Source organism: Euprymna scolopes, chromosome 17 (assembly GCF_053919585.1).
Source record: "Euprymna scolopes isolate OS-2025 chromosome 17, ASM5391958v1, whole genome shotgun sequence".
In the NCBI taxonomy this organism is placed as follows: Eukaryota; Metazoa; Mollusca; class Cephalopoda; order Sepiida; family Sepiolidae; genus Euprymna; species Euprymna scolopes.
The window spans coordinates 116,212,385-116,224,813 of NC_136498.1; the positions used below are offsets into that span (position 1 = coordinate 116,212,385).

The following is a 12,429-nucleotide window of genomic DNA, read 5'->3' on the forward strand; positions in this document are numbered from 1 at the left end:
CAAGTTAGATAATTCAAATAAAGAAATCTTCTTCCTTAACAATGAGCAGCTCTTCCCTCCTAAGTTTGTAATGCCAACTTACCTTTACACAAACGGTTTCCATTTTGAGAAAATATAACACTAATGGCCGGTCTTGAATTTAAAACAAAATCTCTGATAGCAAGGCCGAGTGAAGGTGATGACAAAAGAATGAAAAACTATATCCGTGGCAGCTGGCCATTAAGAATGATAACTTCCACGCCAAGATATATCCGGTTTAGATAACTGAGGATGCTGATGCCGATGCAGACGGATGAAGCATACTGCACTAAAGAACGTCCGAGTTCCAAGTAACAAGTGGCCACCACAAGGAACAACAATAGAAAAGAAAATCAGAGCCCAGCAAAACGTTTCAGTATTTACTCCCCTTTCACGATAATCACCCAATCACCATCCACAACACCCACGCCCCTCTCGACACCATTCACTTATTTAAACTGATTAACTCAAGTGCTGGAAAAAGTGATGAAGAAGAAATTAGCTAGGCAACCTCAAGGCAAAAACTGCAGCACAGAAAGAAAGAAAATGAATTATTTTTATCCCCCCCCCTTTCCCCGACCATGATTAGTTGGATTTATTTATATTTAATTTTTTTTTTTTTTTTTTTTTTTACATCAAACCATTGTTCATTTCCTTTGCCAGCTGCTTATAAACAAACAAGATGATCTACTTATTTTCATAATAGACTGGATGTCAGCATATATTAAGTTTGTAAACCCGGTTTAAAAAAAAAATAATACGATTCAATGTAAAAGACTTTTAAGCCAAAGACAATTATCAGCATCCAACACGAGAAACGTTAAACATGACGTCAGCTTACGGTTCTGAATTTTTGAGATGAGGATCGATTGTTCCTATTATATTGGATTCTTTGGACTACTGTTCTCATCTTGAGTGTTATTTTACACAATGCAGCCTCTGACCTTCAGGTGTACCATGTCGAACTCGAGAATGTTTCTGTTGACCTAGGGAAACATTATGTTGTACAGATCCGTGGTGCAGTGAATAGAGTATTTAGTGAAATTCAGTTGCAACAGTTACATTCGTAAGGAGATTACAGGTTCAATCCTTAGTGCGGGCGAACCAAAAACGCAATTGCGACTAACTTGGGACTTCTATCCAGTCATGGCTGACAGAATGAAAGCATGCTACTATGGGAACAGAATTGGACATGCAATCGAACACACGGACACAAACTTGTAACATTAAAGTAAACTTAATTAACTCCCTTTAATTCTGGCAATGCCATTCTTTGCCACAAGGGGCGATACATTCCCCTTCCGCATCCAGTTCGTATTGCTCTTTATCTTTCTCGCTTAGACCTGGCATCATGCAGACGCGTCGAATCCACTGTCTCATTTTGCACATATGCAAAAGACAGTTCGAACTCCCACAAAAGACAGTTCGAACTCCCACAAAAGACTCTTGAGATAATCATGCAAGTAATATTTACTTATGCATCTCCAGCATCAAAATGTTTTGCGTTACCCTTGCATCCATCGGTTGTAAATATAATTTCGGCAAATTTTGTGTACTCATTTCTTGGTTAAGAGAACCATGCAACTCTCTATTCATTCTTTTACTTAACAACAACGGGCACCCTTCGCCTACTACACTACCCCCATGGATTAAATAAAGAGTTCTGTTTGAAATGCTGTGCTGATTCCTGAGTTAGACAAGATATACCTGAAAAAGGTCGAAGGTTACATCAACCGGAACATTGTGCAAATAACACTGAAGATGAAAACAGTAGTTCAAAGGATCCAAAAAATACAAATGACATCAGTTTATAGCGGAGGAATTTAAAATTTGCCATTTGTTGATAATGGCACAACAAAAAGCGTTTTCTTCTGAGAAGTTGGTTCCTTCTGTGCGTGTGTCATGCACAAGTAAGTTTTTCATTCTGTAAACATCTCCACGGCACTATGCGCTTATAATAAATTTGGGATTTCAGCAATTTCTTTAAGCAACGAAAGAAAGTATACAGGGCAATCGCAAGATGTTATGTTGGGATTTCTTCATATGGATGTTGCCATTTAAAATCGATTCCATCGATGGTCTTTATTGAAAGTGTAAGTAGCACAAGTTCTGGCTTTGAGTTAATCGATGGCGACGACTTCACGTCTTAACAATAAACAAAGCATTGAAATGTTCACGTTAAAGATAGAGACTCGAAATGTTGATAACGATGTTTAACAATAAAGCTAACGTTCCAAAATATCTGCTCCACATTCGTCCAGGCAATATTTCACAATGTCTCAGCAACCAAGTTCACGAGTATGCTCAGGAAGAATTTTATTGGAAACTTTTTGGGAAGACAATTAACTGATGATGACATAAGGTTACCGAATTCATTAGTGAACATATTCCATTGAGATTATTCATAAATTGATCATCTGTTTGATAAATTAGCCTGGTGCACATCAACTGTCACACTCTTGGCCATCTGTATTCTTCAAATTGCAGATTTTCCACACCTGACCCCCTCTCTTTCTTACACAATCAACTATCCCCAAGTAGCATACTAGTATGTTAGCCTCGAGCATGATAATACAAGGACAACTGATCTATTCCGCACATACATTACAAGCCAATTACCCAAGCTATTGCATTGTTCAACTACAGTAATAAATGATTTTATATTTGTATGTTTGTCATTCAAGTTATTATAAGATCTTCAGTGATTAAAAAAAAAACATTGAAAAGGTTTTTGTGATTTTAATGAAATATAAGTTATTGTTAAAAAATATTTAACAATCTCATTTGGCTTAGGATTTTTAACTAGTAGGAGAAAGTAATACCTGGGTGAACGATTTCTTAATATCAAACAAAACCATACTCCACTCTGATATAACCTCAAAAACCTTTGGAAACAAAACTCAAAGTATAAAATTGCATCAAACAAATTTATCCACTTTATAATGGTTTTTCAAATTGTGAATTCCAATTTTTTAATTTTTTTTTTAGATAGGCATCACAACTTATCCAGGCCCAGAAGCCACTCGAGGATAAGGGTTATGAGTGTACAGTAGTCAATTGGACAATATAGTAATCATTAGTAATGGAAATTCGGTAAATTTGTTAACTTAAGTGGAACGGCTCATCAAGAACTTGTTTACATTCGACTTGAAGACAACCATAGTCTGAGTACCCCACGTTGCCTGGGTGTTTGGAGGTGTGTGTTGAGCAAAAAAAAAAAAAGTGGTAGTAGGCAGGCAGGCTCAAACCCGTACCGCAAAGGAGGAAAAGAATGTGGAAAAAAAAAACAAAAAAACAAAACATGATGTCTTTGCCGTTGCATCCATCACCAAACCAGAAGTGGCAATGGTTTAAATTAAGGAGAGTCAATCGAAAAGCAGGGATGACTTTCGAAAATATCGGCAAAAAATCGACCCCTCCCTGTAGAAAAGTGTTGAGGGTGAAGGAATTAATGTTTTTAGCCAATTTTTCGATATTTATCGTCGTGAAGGGTCGAACTTCAAAACAATACCAACCTCATGAAAATCTGTTGTCTCTGTCGAAAGTTTTAGGCAGACATACATACATACATACATTCATTTAAACAAACAGGTGATATATATAATTTCAATTTCTTTTTATGATCCTTAAATTTTAGACATTTTCTAGAATCCAAATCATGTAATGAATTTTGATCTAAATTAAGAATAAGGATTCTAAACACAAGATTTAGTATCATTGTATTGATTTTAATTTTCATTAGAAATACAAGCGATGTAAAACTATTGTTTTTGGAATTAATTTTTCCATATCCTGGGATGGGTATTCTACCATATACAGTAGAACCCCGGTATACGGTGGCCCTAGGATATATTTTTTTCAGGTTACGATGTAGAATATGTTTTTCTGGCCCCTAGTTACAGTATTTGCCCTGCTTATGGTGTTATTTATAATGTCATGTGTATTATATACTGTATTTTGTTACTAATTTTTAATATGTATAAAATTTTGCTTAGGTTTAGCCATACGGCAATTTCACCTTAGGATTCCAACCCCCCGGAACGGGTTAATGCTTTATCCTAGGGTTCTCCTCTGTGTGTGTGTGTGTGTATATATATATATATATATATATATATATATATATAGGGCCTTCTTGGAGAAAACTTTTTCATTTCGCTCTGCTTTGCCCTCCAATTTCTAAAAAGGTTAAATATAACAATCTTCAACTGTTTGATCCCCATATGTTCATTACTTCCATTGCTAAACATGCAAGTTGACATTTCATTGATTATAAGCACGCCTAAAAGATGTCATAGTGCCATTTGAATTTGTGTCGTTGGTTTAGTCTCACTCGGGAGAGGGGGGGGGGTAAAACACCAATTCGGTTTTTAATTTGAAAAACACCCAGTTACAAAAAATAGAGTATTCAAGATTAGGACAAAAATTCAAACAAATTTTAAATAAATAATGATTCAACATTTAGCAATTTTTTAATCAAGCAGGAATCGATACTGTACATTATTTGGTCTACGATTTTCATTTCGCCAATTATTTTCATAACATTTCGGACGATTTAACCTCCAACACTCTTTAGGTGCATCTTTACAAACTTTAGAATATTAAAGTTGAATTCGGAAACCTACACACAATTTCATACTGAATCTATTTAATCCATGCGCATAGATTGTTCTTATTCTGTCAGCCATGACCGAGTGGAAATATTTATTAAATTATTTTTAGTTAGTGCCTGCAATAAAGATTGAACCTTTAACTTCCAGAAGATTATCATTTAGAATTGATTGTGAACCAATGACTTTCATCGATTCGCCTCTTGTTTGTTATAACTGTTGGCATATTTAATCTTTGCAGGTGAAAACTACAGACAGAAATTAAGTATAATACCAAAATTAACATTTCTAACTATCAAAACTGATGGAATGAGAACAATCTAATTTTGTGGATTAAACGATGAGTTTAGTTCAAAATTCTGCATAAGTTCCAGAATTTAACATTGAGATTCACGTTTAAATATCACAACAAGAAAAGGAACTTTTTACAGCCAAATGTAAGAAATAAAAGTCATTGCTCTTAAATACAACAATGAAGGTTAAAGTAACTCCATTTGATTTTTAATCATCACGAAAAGAAGGGCTATAACACTCGACACAACTGAGGGGGCTATAACACTCGACGCAACAGTGAGGGGCCATAACACTCGTCACAAAAGACAGGGGCCATAACATCCGTCACAAAAGATAGGGGCCATAACATCCGTCACAAAAGATAGGGGCCATAACATCCGTCACAAAAGATAGGGGCCATAACATCCGTCACAAAAGACAGGGGCCATAACATCCGTCACAAAAGACAGGGGCCATAACATCCGTCACAAAAGACAGGGGCCATAACATCCGTCACAAAAGACAGGGGCCATAACATCCGTCACAAAAGACAGGGGCCATAACATCCGTCACAAAAGACAGGGGCCATAACATCCGTCACAAAAGACAGGGGCCATAACATCTGTCACAAAAGACAGGGGCCATAACATCCGTCACAAAAGACAGGGGCCATAACATCCGTCACAAAAGACAGGGGCCATAACATCCGTCACAAAAGACAGGGGCCATAACATCCGTCACAAAAGACAGGGGCCATAACATCCGTTACAAAAGACAGGGGCCATAACACTCGTCACAAAAGATAGGGGCCATAACATCCGTCACAAAAGACAGGGGCCATAACATCCGTCACAAAAGACAGGGGCCATAACATCCGTCACAAAAGACAGGGGCCATAACATCCGTCACAAAAGACAGGGGCCATAACATCCATCACAAAAGACAGGGGCCATAACATCCGTCACAAAAGACAGGGGCCATAACATCCGTCACAAAAGACAGGGGCCATAACACCTGTTACAAAAGACAGGGGCCATAACATCCGTCACAAAAGACAGGGGCTCAAACATTCGTCACAACAGAGATGAACTCATCTATGCAGATAGTATTGTTCAATGTCAAATAAGTAACCAACTGTAAGTTGCTGTATGGAAATAAGTATTGATATCTACCAAATTACGGTCCTGTCATTAACCAAGACATCTTACAGCCGTTCACTTTGGATGTGGTTATTCTGGAAGATATGTAGTCATTTGTCTGCTTGATTCCATAATTGACAAGGGGAAGTTGAGGTCGAGTGTCAAATAGAAGATGCAAGGTCAATTTTTGTCCATCATGCAGTTAGTCTAGTACCAACAAAAGAGCTCAACGGCTCGCAAGAAATTTATCTATCAGGAGCAGGGCTCTACATTGCGAGTGAAACAGTCGCATTTGCGAGTGATTTTTCAAAGTGGTGACTAGAAATAATAAAGCGCTTATCTTTTGACACTGACAATCTTCCAAAGCTCACTACTGAGTGAAAAATATCTTTTCAACTTTTTTTTTTTTAATAAAACAAAGTTAAATTATTTAAACAAAAAATTTTGATAGAACAATGCATGATTTTTTTTTTTTAACGAAGGCTATTTAAAAAAATATCTGAAGAAATTAGAATGTTTATATCTTCAAGTATCAACACAAAATTTGGTGTATATTTAGAATTAAACTTTAAAAAAAAAAACACAGAAAAATCTTTATGTACATACTCATGACAAGACAAGCATATCATATTCTAAAAATCATATGGGTTTGGCTAGTAACTTTTCTATTTGGCTAGTAAATGAAAATATTTAGTTGTCAAAGGTCAACTAAAGATAAATTTAGTCCGTAGAGCTCTGAGGTGTATGGTGCAGACAATCCTTCCCTATAAATGCAAACATGACCAATGAAAGTCATTGGCCTGCATAAGCGTGAAATCTTCATAAACGATTGTGCTGTTGTTATGTGAACTGAGCACCAATTTAAGCTTTTCATTGAAAACTGAATCTTTAATTTTTCTAACACCATCTGTTTGAGCATGAATTCATCTACAAGCTCCTTCATTCCTCTTCTCTACCTGGTTAGCGCAAATACAATGGTAGGCAGTTGACGATCAGAATGCTGACAATCAAGGGCGACCTAACAGCATTATCCGACCCACAAGTAAATGATTTTCAACTATGGAATCCGGATTGAATAGTCATACCATGTGTTTACAATCAGGATTGGCAAAAGGTGGCATCGATGCTCAAGAGAAAGTGCAGCACAATCTAATTCACACAATAGTAAATTCAAAGTCTGGTTAGATTTTAGAAATGATAAAAAATGTTAATTTTATTAACTAGCAGGTCACCCAACGTTGCCCAGTTGTAAGACATGTTATTTTAATTCATACAGTATCATAGACTCAATTCTCTATAGATTATATATATATATATATATATATATATATATATTATGTTGGTGCAAAAATAATTTTTTTTTACTTAAAGTTGAATGTTAAAAAGCGTTATTAATTTTGCATCAACCTAATATATTTGACTTGGGTTCCATCAGCTAGAATCGAAACCAAAACATACAACTTGCCACCCTCATTCTATAGCCTCTGAGCCACTCCCATACGCATACATAATATATAAGAGAATATATGTCTGTCTCCATATTTTCAAACTCTATCTCCTCCGAAACTAAAAGTCACAGAGCGGTGCTAAGAGCCTCAAATGATTGGATTTTTTTTTACGGAACATTCTTTTATGGGTCTTTAGTCAGTTAAAATAGTTTTTAAGGGGTCAAAAATGGGTCAAAATTGAAAAAAAAAAAAAAAAATCGTTCTATATTTTGTATATTTGTCTTAGTTTATTTTTCATTTTTAATCAGTTCATATGCGTTTCGCGTTGATACAGTGGTAACGTCACCAGCTTTGAATGCTACAGTTTTGATTTCAGTTTCAATTCTAATTGATGGAACACAAACACCTTTTTTTTTTTTAACTTTTGAAATCATGTCACATTAATAATACATACGAAATTTGTACAAATCAAAATATCATATTTAAGCATATTTTACGACCGGGCAAAGCCCCACCCACTCCGCTATATATATATAAGGGTGAATGAACTCTTTTTCTGGGTCAACGGCCAACTAGCACCGTGTATATTTGTGTGTGTGTATATGTGTATTGGGGTAGAGAGGGCTCCCGTAAGCCGTGGTGAAGGCAACCTTTCTAGGAGAAGCAAATCTCTGATTTAAAAAACCATAAAGCGGAAGACCAGTACCCGCATTAAGCTGGTCTGCAGTTTAATTTGTTGCTGGCTATCTATCTAGCTCTTGCTTGTTGCTGGATCTCAACATTTTGAACCGAGAGAGAGAGACTTAGCTGTCGTACAAAGCTAAGACTCTGTAACATCATATTTGTATAGATACTCCCTCAGACATTTGGAATCATGGATTTTAAATGTCTGAGGGAGTGGCACTCGTCTGACAAGACGTTGCAATCATCGTATATACATATATATATATATATATAATGTATTCACTTGTCATCTTTTTTAAAAAGATAGAATCACCCAATCATCAAAAACAAGAAGCAAGCAGTCCACAGAATTTTATAATTATTAAAATTCCAGGCTGTTAAAAGAAGATGGGGTTGTAGAGTTGAGAATCAGCATTTTTTTCTTTTCTTTTTTTTGCAAACAGAATTTCTAAGATTGGCATTTTAGGGGGGAAAAAATGTAACTTCAATCCAAATTTACATAATGAATTAACCTGGATACAGGATCAAAAGTTAGTACCTTCAAGGAGAGGATATTTAATTTTTCTTTTTGTCCCAGTCTTAAGTGCCTACTTTTGAGGAGCAGAATTCTCTCCATATTATAAATCGACTCTCTGTCTAACTTTAACCTCGTAGGGAGACAAGTAAATTAGGACCGTTTCATGAAAAACAAACTACACAACGATAGATTTACAAACGTTACGTTATTGAATTAAGTTTGTAATGGGGGGTCAACAGATCAAAATAATAAGGGGAGGTAGCGCTTTTTAAATGTTTTTAGCTGTTTCAAGAAGTGTTTGACCTAATTTCAGTGTTGATTTCTTTTTTTCTATTATACTATTATATCGAACCAGTTAAGAGGACAGACAAACATGGGAGGGAGACGGGTGCCGGGGGACATTGAATATCGTCAACAATTGTAGTAGCAACAAACAAAAATGTAAGCCACAAATTTTTTATAGAAAACTAGTGGGGTTAGCTGGTGTTGCTTGGGAGTTTGGAGGTGTGTGTTGAGCACAAAAAAAAAAAAAAAAAAGTCTAAGTAGGCAAGCAGGTTCGAACCCATGACGAACCCGTGAAGCAAAGGCGGAAAAGAAAGTTAAAGAAAACGTGAACTTTTACCGCTACGCTATGAAGCCATAGGAAGTGGAAAGCGTTCAAATTTAGTGATGTCAATCAAAAAGTTGCAGAAACGAACGTTGACTGGAGGCCAGTTCAGCTTTCTGCCGTTTCATTTATTTGTTCCCCCATGATGTTGGGGAAAACCAGCTCCCCACAAAAAGGGAGTGTCCAAATGAATAACAATTGTCTGATATGAGGGGTTTCCCCCCCAGATTGATCAAAGCTGATTGCTTTCTGGATATCCTGGCATGAAAAGCCGAGAAGCTGCCTTCGCTTTTCATTCAGGTTCGCTTTTATACGAAAAACACGAATGAACACACAAGAGGAAGCAATAGAGGAAATTTGATAAAAGTCAATCACAATAAATGTAGACACGACGTCCCTTCGCAAATTGCGGATATTATGATCTAGGGAGTATATAAAAAGTTCCAAGAAATAGTAAACCTCCCCCCACCCCGAGTACCAAAGCAAAAAAAAATCTTTGCTGGACATACAAAAACATGCGCATCTGTTTTGTCATATATATATATATATATATATATATATATATATATATATATATATATATATATCGATCGATGCCTCCGTTCAGTCTCGAAAGACAACGGATACCCCTGTAGGGGCAGTTGCACGTGTAATTGTGAGGCAAGGGTCGCGCAATCCCTAACCACACCTCTCCTGAATCGACACTGTTTGGGTCCAATGGCAAGGAGAAGAACAGGACGACTGGAAACAATGCCGAGAAAAGCAAAGAGCACATACAGCACCTGGAAGTTCCAAATGGTCACCCATTTAATACTGACCAGGCTCAACATTGCTTTATATATATATATATATATATATATATATATATATAGAGAGAGAGAGAGAGAGAGAGAGAGAGAGAGATGTTGTTCAATGAGAGAGATGCAATTATTTGATAATAAACAGCAATGGAGAAATTATCTACATAACTATTACTAAATGCACTAATTAAAAAGTCTTCTGTATTTAATGACTGGTAGCGTCCTGTTCGTTTTTCTAATGATATTGTCCTGTGCGATTTTTCAGTTAGTTTTTTTATGCAAAAAAAAAGAATAAGAAAAACATACAAAGGAACTAATGAGAGTAATTAACCCATATCTATACATTGTTTTTTTTTATACATACTTTGATGGTTGAGGAGTTACTGCTTTGATGCATGTGTAATGAAGGTGCTTGTGTTAAATAAGGTCAAAGGGATAGAAAAAAGTAGTTTATATTTTTTTAATTGCTCTTTTTTTTCACTTGCAATCATCAGAAAATCTATTATAAAAACAACAAAGTTTGTTTCTTAGCTAAAAATAATGAATTGCTCCATATTTTATAAAGAGGAGGAAAAAAAGAAAAGAGGGAAGAGAAATCGGGGGGGGGGGAAAGAACAGGGGAAGGGAAAAAAGAACAGGGGAAGGGAAAAAAGAACGGGGGAAGGGAAAAAAGAACGGGGGAGGGAGAAAAAAGAACGGGGGAGGGAGAAAAAAGAACGGGGGGGGGGAGAGAGAAAAAAGAACGGGGGGGGGAGAGAAAAAAGAACGGGGGGGAGAGAAAAAAGAACGGGGGGGGGGAGAAAAAAGAACGGGGGGGGAGAAAAAAGAACGGGGGGGGAGAGAAAAAAGAACGGGGGGGGGAGAGAAAAAAGAACGGGGGGGAGAGAAAAAAGAACGGGGGGGAGAGAAAAAAGAACGGGGGGGAGAGAAAAAAAACGGGGGGGGGACAGGGGGGGGAGAAAAAAAAACGGGGGGGACAGGGGGGGGAGAAAAAAACAGGGGGAGGAGAAAAAACAAGGGGGGAGGAGAAAAAAACAAGGGGGGAGGAGAAAAAAAACAGGGAAGGAGAAAAAAAACAGGGAAGGAGAAAAAAGAACAGGGGAGGGGAAATAGGAAAAAACAGGGGAGGAGAAATAGGGAAAAACAGGGGAGGAGAAATAGGGAAAAACAGGGGAGGAGAAATAGGGAAAAACAGGGGAGGAGAAATAGGGAAAAAAAGAACAGGGGAGGGGAAATAGGAAAAAAAAGAACAGGGGAGGGGAAAATAGAACAGGGGAGGAGAAATAGGGGAAAAAGAACAGGTGGAAGAAATATGGAAAAAACAAACAAAAAAAAAACAGGTAAAAAAATGAAAGAAAATGGTGGAGGGATAAAAGAAAGGAAAAAAACTGGAAATAAAATGATTCTTATTCGATTTTTATTGAAAGAATATCTCATTCAATAATAATTCTTTGCTGCACAAAATTCATCAAAAATTTCTTGCTATTTTAGTATCACTTTCGTAATAAGGGTAAACAAGTTGAAAACAAAATTTTTTTTTTTTTTTTTACCTCTTTTCTAAGCACGTAAATAAATTGTACATCTTCATCAAAACGCATTTTGAATGCTTAATGACATTTGTAAAGAAATAGATCTTCTTTTTACTACTGTTTCAAGACAGGAAAATCAATCGACAACTAATTGAAGCTAATTCTATAGATTTGCATTGCTATTCACCAAGGCATACACCAGTTGATCGGAAACAAATTATTGTATACAAGTATGGCATGAAAAGAAACTGGAATCTTTGGAAGATCACCATCATTCCACTAATTATAGGAGGAACAGGACTCATGAAAAAGAATTTTAAAAACCACCCGGCAAATATATCCCATGAACCAAGTGCAAGCCATTTAAAGGGTCAGCTAGAATCTTATTACTTTTCGGTTGAAATTTATGAGATAGCGAGTGAATGTCTGGCATCCAGTAGGATGTTCCATGTCCAACTAGAACAAAATAAGAAAATTTGAAAAAAGCAAGAGTAACTGGCTTTGCCCGGGAAGGTGCATGGTGATAGCAAGATAGTAGAATTTAACACACTGTGTGACACCTTTCTTTTAACCTCCCTCCCTCTCTGGCAACTGATTCAATATAATAGAATGAAAGTTTGACCTAAACTAACAAAATTGTGTTTGCCTGTGAAACGATAGAAGAAATACTTAAGTTGGAAACTCTGAGAAATGCTATGGAAAGTAAAGCTCTGAGAGTAAATGTTACCAAGACCAAACGATTTCCCCTCACTCTTTATCTGTGCCTAAATCTAAACATAGATTCCATGAACAAAGTTTCTTTCCCA

At 36.5% G+C, this 12,429-nt stretch overlaps 1 protein-coding gene across 24 annotated transcripts in view; it reads right to left on the reverse strand.

Annotated features, from left to right (window-relative positions):
* Positions 1–12,429, reverse strand: part of LOC145296919 (SH3 domain-containing kinase-binding protein 1-like) — a 452,874-nt gene that overhangs the window by 303,887 nt on the left and 136,558 nt on the right. The window lies entirely within an intron of this gene.